Source organism: Haliotis rufescens, unplaced genomic scaffold (genome assembly GCF_023055435.1).
Source record: "Haliotis rufescens isolate VD_foot unplaced genomic scaffold, xgHalRufe1.0.p SCAF_18, whole genome shotgun sequence".
Taxonomy (NCBI): Eukaryota; Metazoa; Mollusca; class Gastropoda; order Lepetellida; family Haliotidae; genus Haliotis; species Haliotis rufescens.
Window position 1 is genome coordinate 26,263,716 of NW_025963868.1, and position 15,866 is coordinate 26,279,581.

Sequence of the window (15,866 nt, forward strand, 5' to 3'; positions counted from 1 at the left end):
AATATAAGTAAGCAAACATATTTCTACATCATATACATTAGCAAGGATTAACATAAGTAAGGTAGATTGCTTATCCTACAAAAATTAAATCACACATTAACTAACATATATAAAACAGAATAAGTGGCTTACAGAAGATAAATAACTTTAATACGTGATCAATATTATGAACATATTCCTTACCTGAATCAGAGACCATATAACAGTCTATGTATTATGGTCTCTGTCTGAATATGTCACGTCTTCAGCTCCCTGCAATCGAGGTTGTGAAACATTTCTGCTGTAGGAATATTACATCCGCTGGGATATCCCTTGTCACACTGCCTGGCATGGTAGGCAAACGCATATTCCATACACTACATAGATATACTTCCTAATACACACTGTCGAAATCCCCGCGGCTCCCAATATGGCCTGCATGAACTGTAATCGGCCAACCTCGTCTCTTTCCGTAACTGCTGCAGAAATGACCGCTCGTCATTCGTGACCAACTCGTGTTATTCCGGGACAAGCAAGTCTACCCATAACTCCCTGTATGACCGAGGGCGCCATTTTGGAACACAAATGTAAACAAACACTTAAACCTCGTGTAATCGATGTACACCGTGATGCTTGATGGCGATATGCTTACCTCGTGTATCAATACATTGTTCTCAATCACCTCTAACACGGAAATCCCGGTCGAAATCCACCTGAGCCATCCACAACGAGGACGTCAAGTATTTCGAAAACTCGATTGGCAGCCGAAGGAAGGAAGAGCAGCTTGCAGATGCCAGGTACGTAGCAGGGCTTCGAGACATAATGTTCCATGATTTCTATACAGAGATCTTATGGAATGGATTGATTTAGATATTTTCCTGATCTCCATGTTACTACTGTAAACGTCAAGGGCCTTTTAGTTTTGTTGTTTTCGGAAACCCTTTGTTATTATTATCATGATTATGATCAAGTGTTTGTTGTGACATGGTATTTCTATTTGGGCTTGCATAAGAGCTACAGGTGCAGGACTTTTAAGAGTCGTGTCCTAATTCTCATAACGCTGGGATTTGATGATGAGGGTTAGTTACCAAGGGTATAAATCTGGCAAAGTGCATGTCAAACAAAATGTGGCATTCAATTCCAATCATGTGTTGCCACCTGAACCGCCTGAAAGTGAGATATGGATCACAATGAATAATGACATCTTTCACAAATTCACACTGAAACATTGAAAGGATAAAGACAAGTTAGTTGTTTTCTGTTTCAGCATGTTCAGGGTTTGTGGGGAGGTTCACAGACATCCTCAGGGAGGATACCAAGTATTGAGTGAGTATTTTTGTTTGTGATAAATACAAACTACATGTATTCATCATGGTATATTTCAATGCAATGTGAAACATCACACTCACAATAGTCCAGCTCTGTGATGGCAGCCTGTAAATAGTTAAACATGGACCAGGCAATCTAGTGATTGTTATTATCAGCAAAGATCCATGCCCTCAGAGTATGATGACAACCTAGTCTGACCACCCAATTCATTAGTTGATTAGTGTTTGCAGCGGTAGGAACTAACACTTTCAGTCCACTAGACCTAAAATGATAGCATATAGCAAAACCTTTAAAATGTCAAAATGACTAGTGCCAATTTCTAACCCTCGTGTTTGGATGTTGTGTTTGTGTGTGTATGTATGAGTGTATTTAGGTTGGTTTGTTGTTTAACGCCGCACTCAGCAATATTCCAGCTATATGACAGCGGTCTGTAAATAATCGAGTCTGGACCAGACAACCCAGTGATTGATATCATGAGCATCGAGCCACGGAATTGAGATCAATGACATGCATCAACCAAGTCAGCGAGCCTGACCACCCGATCCCGTTAGTCGCCTTGTACGACAAGCATAGCCGCCTTTTACGGCAAGCATGGGTTGCTGAAGACCTATTCTACCCCGGAATCTTCACGGGTCGAGTGTATTTAACTTAAATCATGAATCTTATGCTTGTTTCTCCGTGATTTTACAATGTAACCCAAATTTTCTCGGGAATATAGAAGTATTCTCTTATTTATATTATTTCTGAACAAAGTGTCATATCAACATGATCAAGGTTAGATCTCTGTCAAAACAGTGCCATGGAAAAGCCAAACAAATAGCCTAGAAATAAAAGTAAATACTGCATTGCATTAATCTACATTTCAAGAAAATTTGGCAATAATTCATGGAATGATATTCACCTCTAACAAGTTATTTCCTATGTAATGTATGTGTTGAATGACCCTGACTTTGTTGTCAAAATATTGTTTTGACATTTGTTAAATATGGGGATAAATGTCATCTCTGAATGTTTGACATGAATTATTATGATTAAGGTAGTTCTAAGTCGGAATCAAATGTACAACATGTACAGTTTGGACATTTTTCTGTGATGTGAATGCTACTTATGTTTGTAGAATGTCCGGATGAATAAAAGAGACAGTCATCTGTGCAGCATCAATGCAAAGAAAGACCATAGAAGAGCAACAGTGAGTGGTAAATATTTTGAAATTATTCTGTTTGGTTCATATGGTTATTTTGCAAATATGTCTTCAGTTTGTTCCTTATCGCTGTGGGCACGGATGTCCTATTATCTAAGGCACTACAATTTTCTGTGCAGAGTTGCATCTCTTGGGCTTAGCAGGAACCTATAGTCATGGGTTCAAATCCTGGTTCTCCCCGATTATGTTGCTAGGTTTGTCAGCATTATACACATGCTCTTGGGATTCATCAAAGACCTGCATCACTTAGGGCTTTCTTCCCACATCAAGCTAACATGCGGTGATATATCTGGAATACTGTTCAAAGCAGTGTTAAAGCCAACTCATTTATTTAACACTGCATCCAGCAATAGTTTGGCTATATGACAAGGATTGTAAATATATATTTTTCCATGTTGATGAGTTGAAACAATCACTAAATGAAATCTCTTAAAAAGATTCCCAGCATTCCAAGCCTAATTAATAGATAAGGTAGTGATTGAGTAGGCTCATTGATCGCATGTAATCATACCACAGTGATGTGGGATATTGTCCATAATAGTTATCATCGGTTTGTCTGGACCGAGTTCATAACATTAGTCACTGGTTTGTCTGGTTGAGATTTGAGATTTGAGATTTGAGATGTGATTATCTTAAATGTTTAGCATATAACAAGACTCACATATGACAACTTAAGTGATTTTGCTGCCTTCTATCTGTAAGTACATGTGGCAACAATTCTTTTTGATTGCTAAAATCTTTTTACATAATGCTGCAGAAACTGAAGTCCTGCTTGAGATCCCTGGATGAGTATTCCAGGTTGACAGTCTGGAAGGACGAGACAAGGGAGTCCTAAACAGAGGCTGCACCCCTTCAGATATCAGAGGTGATTTGCAGACAGCGATGACGAGGGTCCTGTTATTTCAATGGAGGCCGACCGAGAAGTTGTATGCCAAATGGTACTGGGACACACAAAGGCTGGTCTGGCTAATGTGAGAAGACCAACCAATGCCAAGGTGGAGTGGAATTCTTCCAGGACATTCAGGAAATTCTTGTCTTGAGCCATATGGTAAACACTTGAAAGGAATGATAAATGGGACTTATTTTCTTTAAATGTGGACCCAAACACCAAATGGAAAGTTCACACTTCTAACACAATGCAGTAGAGATAGAGTCTAACTGGTATCCCCTCATCCTGGTTCCTGTTCATCCATGGCAATATAGAAAGAAAAGGAGGATTGAGGGAAAGTAAGTTCTCTGAACTGGTGACCATAATCCGTAGGTACTGTCAAGCGAACAGTTATCACACTCTGTTATGAGTATTGAAGAATAGGATGAAATTGCATACTGCATCAGGAACCACCATGTGAACACTGTTCAATGTGCGATATACTATAGGCATATGAATAAAAGAAATTGATAATTTGATTGTTGCTTATGTTTATTTGCCAGCTGTGTAAATGGGGATGTTTCATGATTTTGCCTCAGTTTAATAACCACACTTATCTTATGAAACCATGCATTGCTTGGGCATCTCAAGATAAATAACACATGTTTCCTTTGCTCTGAAAACGTCTGATGACACATTGATCTGTTATGTCAAAGTTCAAAGTCACAACCAGACAAAAAGTTTGTTTGTGGTCTAACTCTTCCTTTGGACAGGGGTCGAAGTTGGAAAAAGGTCGTGTGTGATCTATATATACTACATTTTCCCCTAAATTGCCTTTTCTGCAGAAGTCTTAGTAACTCTTATACATATACTGGTTACATTACTTCCATATTTTGGTCAATGATATGTTGAATTCTACCAAAGGACTGCATATTTGGTTTATGTGCTGGATAGCTCTTTGAAATGTTTTTGAAATATTTATCACTGATATTGAAGGTCAAATTCACAGTCAAAAGTGATAACTCTTGAAGGGTTGAAGTGTAAGATCAAGGCAATAGTGAAGGGGTCATTCATAAAGTATTTCTGCAATTATAACTAAAATGCCTATTTCTGGAGATATTTGTGAAGTATTAAGCACATAGTTGTTATATTATTTGAATACACATATATGTGCAGTGGTTACAACTCCAGTGTCAAATTAACTGTCAATCCCTTTTAATAAAAGAATTCACAGTAACTGAGGAAGAGCTTACTGTAGTACCATAAAACTAGGGTTAGGCAAATTTCAATGAAGTTAGTATTTTGGATATAACAAGTACATGTACTGTTACAAATAGTCTTATTATCATCTCACTAGGACTAAAGGCCCAAGTGAGCACATTGTCAATGACTTTTTCTTTTTCTCAGTACAAACTGGAAGTCTGGACATGAAATTTAAGGATATCATTATACGAGAACTGATGTTTGTTCATTAAATAGCATTAACATCTGAAAAGGACAATATATGAAATTGAACAATTGTCTTCTCCAAAAATGTGTTAGAAGGATATTTACCATTAAAGTAACCCAGAATATTACAACAGCTACCTGTAATGCACAGGCTAACATTTTTTACCAGAAGCAAGTCATGAAGAAAATTTGCATCCGGATACCTTCCGGAAACCTTCCAGATGCCTTCAGCAACCTTCAAATTGCTTGGTATTTTCAAGTTAATTTTTTTATGTGTTTCACACTTAAGTGAACAAAATGCACACCCTCCAAATTTTGACATTTTTTTTGGAAGGTTTCCGGAAGGTATCCGGGCCGGATCCAAAATGGGTAGGTATCCGGAAGGTTTCCGGAAGACGGAAACCTACACTTTTTTTGCTGTGTGTAGACGTGCTTGACGATGGTTTCCTGTCAAAATGGGGCGCCTGGCGGGTCTTCTGGCGACATTTCCTGCACATCTGAGGCAACGACGTACGGTTTGTTCGGATATTCCTCGAAGGACAGGGATTCTTCTTGCAGTCACTGTTGTTGGCTGGAATCGATTTCGTAGGTGTGTTGTTCGAATCCAGTTGTCTTGTCGATTATTGGTTACGCGTGGCCTGCCACTCCGAGGATGGTCTCTGACTGCATTCGTCTGTTGCCAACGTTGCCATAAACACCAAATGGTGTTTCTGTGGACGTTAAATTCTCTTGCAACATCACGTTGACTCGATCCTGCTTCAAGCATACCAATGGCTCGCAGACGCTCATTTTTGGACAGGCGTGGCATTTCGTAGTGTTGAATAATTGCGTAATTTTGTTGTTTTTTACTGAGTGGTTGTTGTCAGCACGATGCCATACAATGCATATCGAATTCCGTTTACGCACATGTTTTTATACACATTCTTGGGGAGTGAAATGCATGGGGCTTGCCTAAAAATCAACTTTTGGATGGAATGGATGCTTTACTGTAGCAGTTGCGTTTTTGTGACTTGATTCCATACATGAACTACAATATTGAAAACCAAACTTTACTTGTTTGAAAAATACACTCAAAGATTGGTGTCACAGGAACTTTTGTTTGTTGAGTATACATCCTGAGCCCATTCTGTTATCTGTCTTTATCAACTCAGGTCATAGTTTGATTTAGATTTAGTTGTGACTTGCTTAACTGGTTTGCGACAAATAAACATTCTTAAAATCGCGATGTTCTGATCACGAGGACGAACATGGCGGCTGCACTGATAATCTTTATGAGAGTTACTTCCAGGGTAGAGAGTTACTTCGAGGGTAATAAAGGATGTATGCCAAGAAACACATTACCTTACAACACCTGGGATTATTGTTTAACGCATTCCTGTCTCACCAGTGAGCACACACTAACGGTCGGGTTTACCACGATGTTCTTTGAAAGAAACGTATATCACAGTACTCATTTCTTTTTATTTAAATAGTGGCTGGTGTATATTGAATATTAAGTGTTATTTGCTTTCTTACGACTTTGGAGGAATAACATCCACACTGATTCGGCATTTATTATTATCATTAGTAGTAGTAGTAGCAGTAGTGGTGGTAGTAGTAGTAGTAGTAGTAGTAGTCGTAATTGTAGTAGTAGTAGTAGTAGTAGAGTTATTCATATTAACATAAACAAAGGCAGGGAAGGGTTAGAGTGACCCTGGCACACTCAGACACATGGCTATTATTATTATTATTATTATTATTATTATTATTATTATTCTGTACAGATTAAAATAAAAAATGCAGCAAGGAGGGTTTGGGTGATCCTGGCACAGTCCGGCTGGTAAGACTCATCATCAGCTCAGGGCCCTTGCCCACTATACACCCAGCTGGGACATGGAGTGGGACTTCTCCCATGAAGTCAAACCCACCAAAACCTTTTGGGAGAAAGTGAAGACTCCCCAACACTGCAGCCTTCTGCATTACCCAGATTGTCAGAAGGGCTGTATTCCTGGTAGCAAACCCAGGTACTCTCCTAGTGTCACTCAACAGATTTGGTGGTACCAAACCTAAGGAACCGAGAACAATGGGGAGTCGGACAACTTGGTACTTGGGATATAATAATATTATCAGCATGATCAGGTTTATTGATCAGTTTACAATACATGCAAAATCGTGTATGGGCAGGAACAAGTGTATAACAGGTTAGAATTATCGGTCTACACTGTCCGGCAAGCGAGTTTACTTGTTTAGACAGCTATTTTATTTTAATTCAACACTTTATACAAAACATTACTTTTTCTCTTGGCATGATATGTGTATGCGACTTCACAAAAGAACCGTGGCTGTCTTTTGTAGTTTCAACGCTATGTTACACATAGAAGACAACTGTGCAAGAAGGAACTGATGCCACTTTGGCCTGGACGTACCCTCCGTACAACAACGAAAAAATCAACATTTCCACCAGTAATGCCATGCTGTTTTAAGTTGAAGCTGAGGAAGTAAAGGTTTCAGCATCATATCGAGGAAGGGTTAAGATCAGCCCAATCATCTCAACACTCCAGCATAGAACATTCAGCTACATACTGCTCAATGTTACAACTGATAATGCCGGGCAAAGGGAGCAAAGTGTTACACAATGTAGGCATGTATTGATAGTGTCACGTAAGTATTGCTACTTTTACAGTTTGAATAGCTTGCAAGCACTGTTAGATTTCTGAAACTAGTATCATGCAAGCATTGATAAATTTCTGAAACTGTTGACATTTTGCTTCTTTTAATGACAGGTTAATTCAGAAGACATACCATATTCATGTTTGGTTAACAACAGTACAATACAATATTAAAAGATCGTATAACACACAGTATTCCCCCTCAATGTTAGACTGCATACTTTTTAATCGTGAGTAGATCGGCCCACTCAACCTGTTATTGGTATTCCTGTAACAACAGAGGTTGGATAGACTGTGTCCTTAACATGCTCCTCTACCTCCAGTAGTCTTCCACCAGACCACACGCTGACCATGTCCTGCTCAGCTGGCACAGTCAGGTTGGTTAGCCTCATCATCAGTTCAGGGCCCTTGCCCACTCTACACGCGAATGGGACTTCTCCCAGGAAGCGCTGTCTAGTCAAACCCACCCAGAACTTTTCGGAGAATGTGACATGTCGGGACATGGAATGGGACTTCTCCCATGAAGTCAAACCCACCAAAAACTTTTGGGAGAAAGTGAAGACTCCCCAACACTGCAGCCTTTTGCATTACCCAGATTGTCAGAAGGGCTGTATTGCTCGTAACAAACCCGGGTACTCACCCAATGTCAGTCAACAGATTGGGAGGTACATGTACCAAACCTAAGGCACTGAGAACAATGGGGAGTTGGACAACTTGGTACTGGGGATGCAAGCGTGACATTTCGAAAGCGAGGTCTGCATATTTGCCAGGTTTTTTCCTCAATCTCGTCAATCACATTGGTGTCAAAAGGGACAGAAAATTCAATGATATACATGATTTCATTGGATTTTTAGAAAAGGACAAGATCAGGGTTGTTGGCCTGGATATGTCTGAGGCTGTATACGAGCCTATTCCAAAGGATTTTGTATTGATCAGTTTCTATGACGACCTCTACATATTCCGAGTCGTACCATGGATTGACCTCTGTGTCAAAACCACAAGCATGGCGAAGACGGTAATAAAATGATCGAGCCAGCCCATCATGTCGCTTAAGATACTGTGTCTGTGCCAAAGCTGGGCATCCACTCAAATTTCTTCTTCTTATTATTATCATTATTATTATGATGATGATGATGATGATGATGATGATGATGAAGTCAACAACTCGATAATTTGATATCCTCACATATATTAGATATATATATATATATATACACACACACGCAGATGTAAGGCGGTAGTTGCTTTGTGCCATGTCATTTTACATTTTTTAGGCGTTTATGTTGACTGAACCCGGACACCTGGTCCAGGTCTTGAATTAAACATTACACAATAACGGAGTCCGCCATCTTGTTTAAACAGCCGACCGGCCGTGTCTCCAATATACAGCTTACCCGATAGTGAAGAGAGGAGGCTATCGCATACAATGCATTTTCAGACACATTCACAAACTGAAGATACAAACGGTGTGTCTTATTATGATTTAAATAATCACATCACCCGAATTGATGATACGTGCAAATTGTGATACTAAGTATAAACACTACATTGATGCGATTGACAGAACAACAATGTAATTTGAGCTGACAGAATCAATACTGTTTATATGTTTATATGTACCTTTTTAAATGCATTTTACAAGTTACAATTTCACATATGAACAATATGTTATGACCAATATATGTAACACTCACTTGAGACCAGCGGCCCAAACAACAGCACACATACTCCAATGAAACAAGAAATGATTATAATGGGGTCCTGTCCTCGCTAACCGCTCTCCCTGAAGACAGTGATTACTATATCCTACCACAATGTACCTGTACCAGCAGATTCAGAAATACCTCAGCCCTGTGTACACAGTGGTCTGCCTAGAGTTTATGACGACGCTCGCATCAATTTATTGCAACATACACGTCCCATTGTTACCTATTTCAACATCAAAATAAGGCCAAGACTGTAATAGTCCCCAGCGACACCCTGATACGCTTCGGGTAGTGTGATCAATCCGGTTCGGTCTGTGTTGTGCATCCATTCATGTCGTCTTATTTACAATGGTGTGTTTTTTTATACAAAGCAATCTAACTGATAGAAGTATGTATGATAAAATGGGAATGTTTCTCGGCAGGACACACCAAATGGAAAATCACTGACATTGTGGCGTGATATGTTAATGCCCCTATTGCAGGAAAATCAGCAATTTTTAACCTGCGCCTAGTCAACCGTACAACCTGGCGTAACGTATTAAAATAACGTTCGGATTTACGGTGTGTCATTGCAGTAACAGAACGACAGTTGTTTCGCAAAAAAAGGTCACATTCGTCGATCTGGGAATAACTTGTTTTAACATAATGATACCGTTCAAATAACACACTGTGACTGTTACATGTACAGGACATCCCTGACTCGGATTGTACTTTACCATCTTGGAGTTGTAAATAGTCATGGGAACGCTCGCCCTTATGCTCAAGTTGAACTGCACATCCTTACCTTGGACTGCATGTCTATCAACATTAGTGCTGCTTGTTCATGCAAAGTTCACATTTCTAAAAGTAAAATAGGAGACAATGATTAAACTGACTGGCCTTTGGGACCTGGTTTTGTACAATTGAAAAAATCCTGCAGCCTCTATATTGGTATCAAACAATCACCATACAACGCCTTGTTTGGTACTGAGGCCAAAGTTGAACTTCGTTCAAATCCCTACAAATATAACTTCTCGAGAGAATGGTGTCCAAAAACGATCTAATTGCAGCATATTCTCCCACAAACTAGACAACTGAAATGGCCACATGGTTGCAACCTGACGAGATCGAATATGTTTCCGAGGCTCAGCTTGTCAGCTAAGGACCATTGAACTGACAGCCAAGTCCAGTGAAAAAGGCCAGCAAATGGTCATCTTACTCCGGCTGAACGCATGGTCAAGCCGAATCATTCCTGGCCACCCCGGTGCCACTCCAGTGCTCCAGCAGGTGACACTCTATGTGTTACATGTGCCAGAAAGTACTGTTTAAATTTAGACTGATGATATATGTGTTTACATGTAACGACTGCAAAACATTATGTGTAAACAATATCTCTGTATATCTAAGTCTATATTTGTTCACAGTAGATTCTGTTATTTTTAAAACAGAACTGTATAAGAAACCTAAATATGGGATTTATCTATAAGTGTACACATTTCGTCATGGAATCCAGTGCATCCAATATATATCACAATTCACGACCACATGTAAATCACATCTTTAATGAAATACCATGTGTATAAAGTCCCAACAAAGTTTGATAATACGATTTACCAGCGCATGACGACGAGAGTAACAATCTAAAGGGAGGCAACCCACGCTAGCCATACTTGTATCTGTTAGCTGAAAAGACGATAATCAATGACTCATCTACAAACTGTTTTCCATACATGTATCGCGAATACATACATACATACATACATACATACATACATACATACATACATACATACACACACACATACATACACACACACACACACACACACACACACACACACACACACACACATGAATACATGCACGCACACACGCATGCACGCACGCAATCACGCACACATACATACATACATACATACATACATACATACATACATACATACATACATACATACATACACACACACATACATACACACACACACACACACACACACACACACACACACACACACACACACACACACACACACACACACACACACACACATGAATACATGCACGCACACACGCATGCACGCACGCAATCACGCACACATACATACATACATACATACATACATACATACATACATACATACATACATACATAAAGACAGCTTGTATATTCGTACTTGATTAAAGTCTTTTTTCAGTTTGATTGTCGCAACATGAAGATGCACGATGTCGTCGTTTTACTGGCTTCTGCTTGGTGTCCATAGTAACGTCCTTCACCATTGATTATCAGCCATGATTCTTACATGTTCCCATGTTCTTCCAGTGACCAATATCAAGAACAACCAACGATCAACACTGTTTGACATAGTTGATTGCGTGTCATCCTAGCCAGATGACGTCGGATTACCCGAATGCTAACTATCTTAACCTATTGAAAAGGAACACACTGTATAATCAAGGGTGTACAAAAGGTTGATGTTCAGATTTTGAAGCAACGAACCCATGCCACAAATACTGGGTACACATTCTTCAACAGACCACTTTACGCTAACTGCAACATCCATACTCAATGCAGTGAGTGAGTGAGTGAGTGAGTGAGTGAGTATGACTTTACGCCGCTCTTAGTAATATTCCAGCAATATCACGGCGGGGAACAGCAGAAATGGGCTTCACACATTGTACCCATGTCGGGAATGGAACCCGGGTCTTCAGCGTGACGAGCGAACGCTTTAACCACTAGGCTACCCGACCGCCCCTCAATGCAGTGAAGCAACGCACTAGAATCAACCTTACTGCCTTTGTGTTTATATCGGACTTCGGGATTAAACAACCGTTCTGAGTGTAATCATAATTTGAAGCATATACATAGAGGTGTTCCTGATTACTGGTGCAATATATTAATAGTGTATTTTTTTTAATTCCAGGCAACTATTAAGAGTGAGTGAGTGAATGAGTGAATGTTGTTTTTCAACTATGTCAGAAATAGCCCAGCTATATCATTATTGGCTTCACATCGACGGATGACAGCAAGGGTGAGGTCGGGACAGGGTGAGCCACCACAGTAACCGTCTTGATCTCAATGGTCACTGGTACAACAAACACGAGGTTCTGGACCTGATTCTGCCCCGAAATACCGACACACCCTTCATAATAATAATGTTATTCCCATATATCTTTGCATACATCCTACCTGTAGCAAATGTGTGATTATTATCAATTGAAACATGTTAGCCGTACACAATTTCTCCTTTCAGGCCACATCTGTGACATGTCCTGCAGACCCGGCAAACGTAATGAGGACAAATAGAGGAAATCCTTTATGCTGTGATAAAACTAAAATCGTAAACTGGCATTTAGAAGCTGCATTATTCACGGACAAAATGTACTGATTATCAAAAAAGATCCAAACCCAGTGGTGTCTGAATTGAGGCAAAGTGTGTATAGCGAATGCATAAATTAGGAGATAAACACTCTGTGTCTTCAAAACTGGAGACAGGTTACTTGTAAATTTAACCTTGCGAATTGAATTTGGAACCGCATGCGTTACATGAGATTTCAAATCTTAAATTGAGCGAGGATAAATCTGCAGGTACTCTAGCTCGACATTGAAAACACGTTATGCGTACATGTATCTCCCTTCTGCCATGACTAAATAAAACGGAAACTCCTAAGTGTTAGAAACATATATTGATCCAAGTGGCATGGGTTGGGTCTGTTGTTTTGAGTCGGTTGTCGATCGGAATTTAATGAATCACTGACAACAGCCTTTCAAGAAAACATGGCACTCTTTATACTCAAGCAGTTCGTTTAAAGTGTAATATACTTCACTCTAACTTATGACAGGCATGGAAAGCATGTAGCTAGCACGCCAGCTTCGTAAGCTACAGGGGCGGTCGGGTAGCCTAGTGGTTAAAGCGTTCGCTCGTCACGCCGAAGACCCGGGTTCGATTCCGGACATGGGTACAATGTGTGAAGCCCATTTCTGGTGTCCCCCGCCGTGATATTGCTGGAATATTGCTAAAAGCGGCGTAAAACCAAACTCACTCACTCACTCGTAAGCTACAATGAGCTGGGCACCCCTAAAGAAAACTAAGTAAACTGTGCCAAGGTTTCGTTCCACACCATTTTCCGTCATCATTTGGATATTGTTGTTGCAGCAACTTTGCATTTTGTAGCCTATAATTGTACACATAATAATTTAAATATGCCCACTGACAATGACTGCACAAGAAGTATTATTCTTAAAATATTAGGTTCCCCGGTGACGCGTCTATCAAGTCGGCTGTTTCACTCAGTTTATTATGATTTGAAACCTCTGATTGACCGATCAAAATCGAGTATTTTCCACATTCCTGGGAGAATACAGAATGTTACTCGTATAACCCCTGTTTGGTGAAAAAACAGCTATGACAAGTGAGACGTCGATTTATTTCTGTCTGAGGTGATAAATGTCTCGGTAGGTGTTAGAATATATTAATGTCCTTATCTTTAACGTTTTGTCAGGGCATGTGTGGTCAGCTGGACCGTGGCGCCGATAATATCAGTTCTCCGTTCCGTCACTGGGTTCCGGTATCAGCTCATTATGGGTTCGACTACATGTTGCATATTAGTAATGCTATTTGGTCGGTGAACACCTGGTGTCCCTGTGTCTATTACGGGTGTCTTGATTTTGTATTGAGCTTTAGAGTACAACATAACACGGAAGACGATGTTTTTTACTTAAATATTGTGGAACGAAACCTATGCACGGTTTGCATAGTTTTCTTTAGGGGTTCCAATCTTACGAAATTGGCGAGCTACATGCTTTTAATGCCTGTCATAAGTAAGAGTGAAGTATATTACGTTTAAATAAACTGCGTGAGCAAAAAGAGTGCCATGTTTTGTTTAAAGGCTGTTGACAGTGATTCATGTAATTCAGGCCAACAACTGACTAAAAACAATAGATCCAACCCATGCTGCTTCGATCAATATATTTATCTAACACCAAAGAGTTTGCGTTTTATTTAGTCCTGGTAGAAGGTAGATACACATAATGTGATTTCAATGTAGAGCTACTACCTGCAGATTTAACCTCACTAAATTAAATATTTGAAATCTCACGCAACACGGTCTGTTCCAGATTCAATTTAGTGAAGTTAAATCTACAATTAACCTATCTCTAGTTTTGAAGACAACGTATAATTTGTGCAGCCACTATACATACATTCCTTCAACTCTGACAACATTGACATGCATTTCGATGTCTTTGTATAATCAATACGTGGGTAATGTATGTATGTATGTATGTCTGTGTGTGTGTGTGTGTGTGTATGTGTGTGTGTGTGTGTGTGTGTGTGTGTGTGTGTGTGTGTGTGTGTGTGTGTGTGTGTGTGTGTGTGTGTGTGTGTGTGTGTGTGTGTGTGTGTGTGTGTGTGTGCGTACATGCGTGTGTGTGTGCGTGCGTGAGTCATTGAATATCGTCTTTTCAGATACATGTATGGTTAGGGGGGGGGGGGGGGGGTTGCCTGCTTTCCTGCTACTTTATACACATGGTATTTCATTAAAGATGTGATTTACACACGGTCGTGAATTGTGATATATACTGGGTCAAATTAAAAACTTCACATTTTTAAAAGTAATCCTATATATGATTTACAACGGACAAATGTATCTGAGGAGGTTAGTTTTAATCATTAATGTCCAAAGAAGGATTTTAATTAACGGTGGTAACCATAATTTGTTCCAAGCACCTACGGTATTCGGTAATAACATCAACAGTTTAAATCATAAGTCCCAAGCACGAGAATCTGATCGCACACAAGTTCAGTAGCGTGTATAGCCACCATGTGCGTTGACAACTGCCACACAACGCCTCTACATGGACCTTGTGATGCTTGTGAACACCTGATCGGGAAGACGACGCCATTGTTGCTGCAAAATGGTACCAAGATCTTGCAAATTCTGTGGTTGGTTCTGGAGAGTGCGAAGACTTCTGCCAAGAGCATCCCAGACGTGTTCGATGGGATTGAGGTCGGGAGACCTTGACGGCCAGTCCATGACGTTGACTCCCGCATTCTGAGGGAAATTCCTTGTCAAAATTGCTGTATGGGGTCTGGCATTGTCGTGTTGGAAGATCAAACCGGGTCCATGTGCCGCCATAAAAGGCAAAAGTTCTTGTGCCAGTACCTGGTCGCGGTAAGCAGCAGCGTTAAGGTTGCCACGGATGACATGAAGCCTGGAACGTGCATTGCCACAGAAAGCACCCCACACCATGACACTTCCGCCTCGAAATCTGTCAACTTCCTGTACAAAACACTGGGCGTAACGTTCATGACGGCGCCTCCACAACTTCGCCCTATCCTCAGCAAATCGAAGATTAAATCGGGATTCATCACTGAAGACGACTTGATTCCAATTCCTCTGAGTCAATCGTAAGTGTCGCTGTGCCCACAATTGACGTTGACGTCAGTGTAATTGAGTCAGAATCGGCCCGCAGTATGGCCGTCGTGCTTGAAGGTGAGCAGTTCTCAGACGGTTTCGAACAGTTTGCGCACTCAGTCTACCCCCAAACAGTTCATTTCTGGTTGATGTAGCCGTCACAAATCGGTTACGGTGGTGACGTAAGACAATCTGACGACCGTCTGCATGTGACGTCGCACGTGGTCGACCTGGCCGAGGGCGATCAGCGGTGGCACCCGTTTGCTGTAGACGCGTCTGTAAACCATAAACAG

The 15,866-nt window shown here is 40.4% G+C and overlaps 1 protein-coding gene and 1 long non-coding RNA gene across 3 annotated transcripts in view; one reads left to right on the forward strand and one right to left on the reverse strand.

Moving 5' to 3' along the window:
- The window catches only part of LOC124132957 (exoskeleton protein RP43-like), a 28,615-nt gene extending 19,243 nt beyond the window's left edge, over positions 1 to 9,372 (reverse strand). Inside the window, exon 1 of the mRNA XM_048398510.1 lies at positions 9,169 to 9,372. The gene's annotated coding sequence lies outside the window, so the exon portion shown is untranslated. The remainder of the gene's footprint in view (positions 1 to 9,168) is intronic.
- Positions 178 to 3,609, forward strand: LOC125381546. Of its 2 annotated transcripts, none has more exons than XR_007221888.1 (4): positions 178 to 776; positions 1,247 to 1,305; positions 2,426 to 2,504; positions 3,267 to 3,609. It is a non-coding gene; the product is annotated as an uncharacterized LOC125381546 (long non-coding RNA). The 2 variants fall into 2 exon arrangements; XR_007221887.1 differs by having other exon boundaries at positions 2,426 to 2,497.
- Positions 9,373 to 15,866: the final 6,494 nt, after the last annotated feature.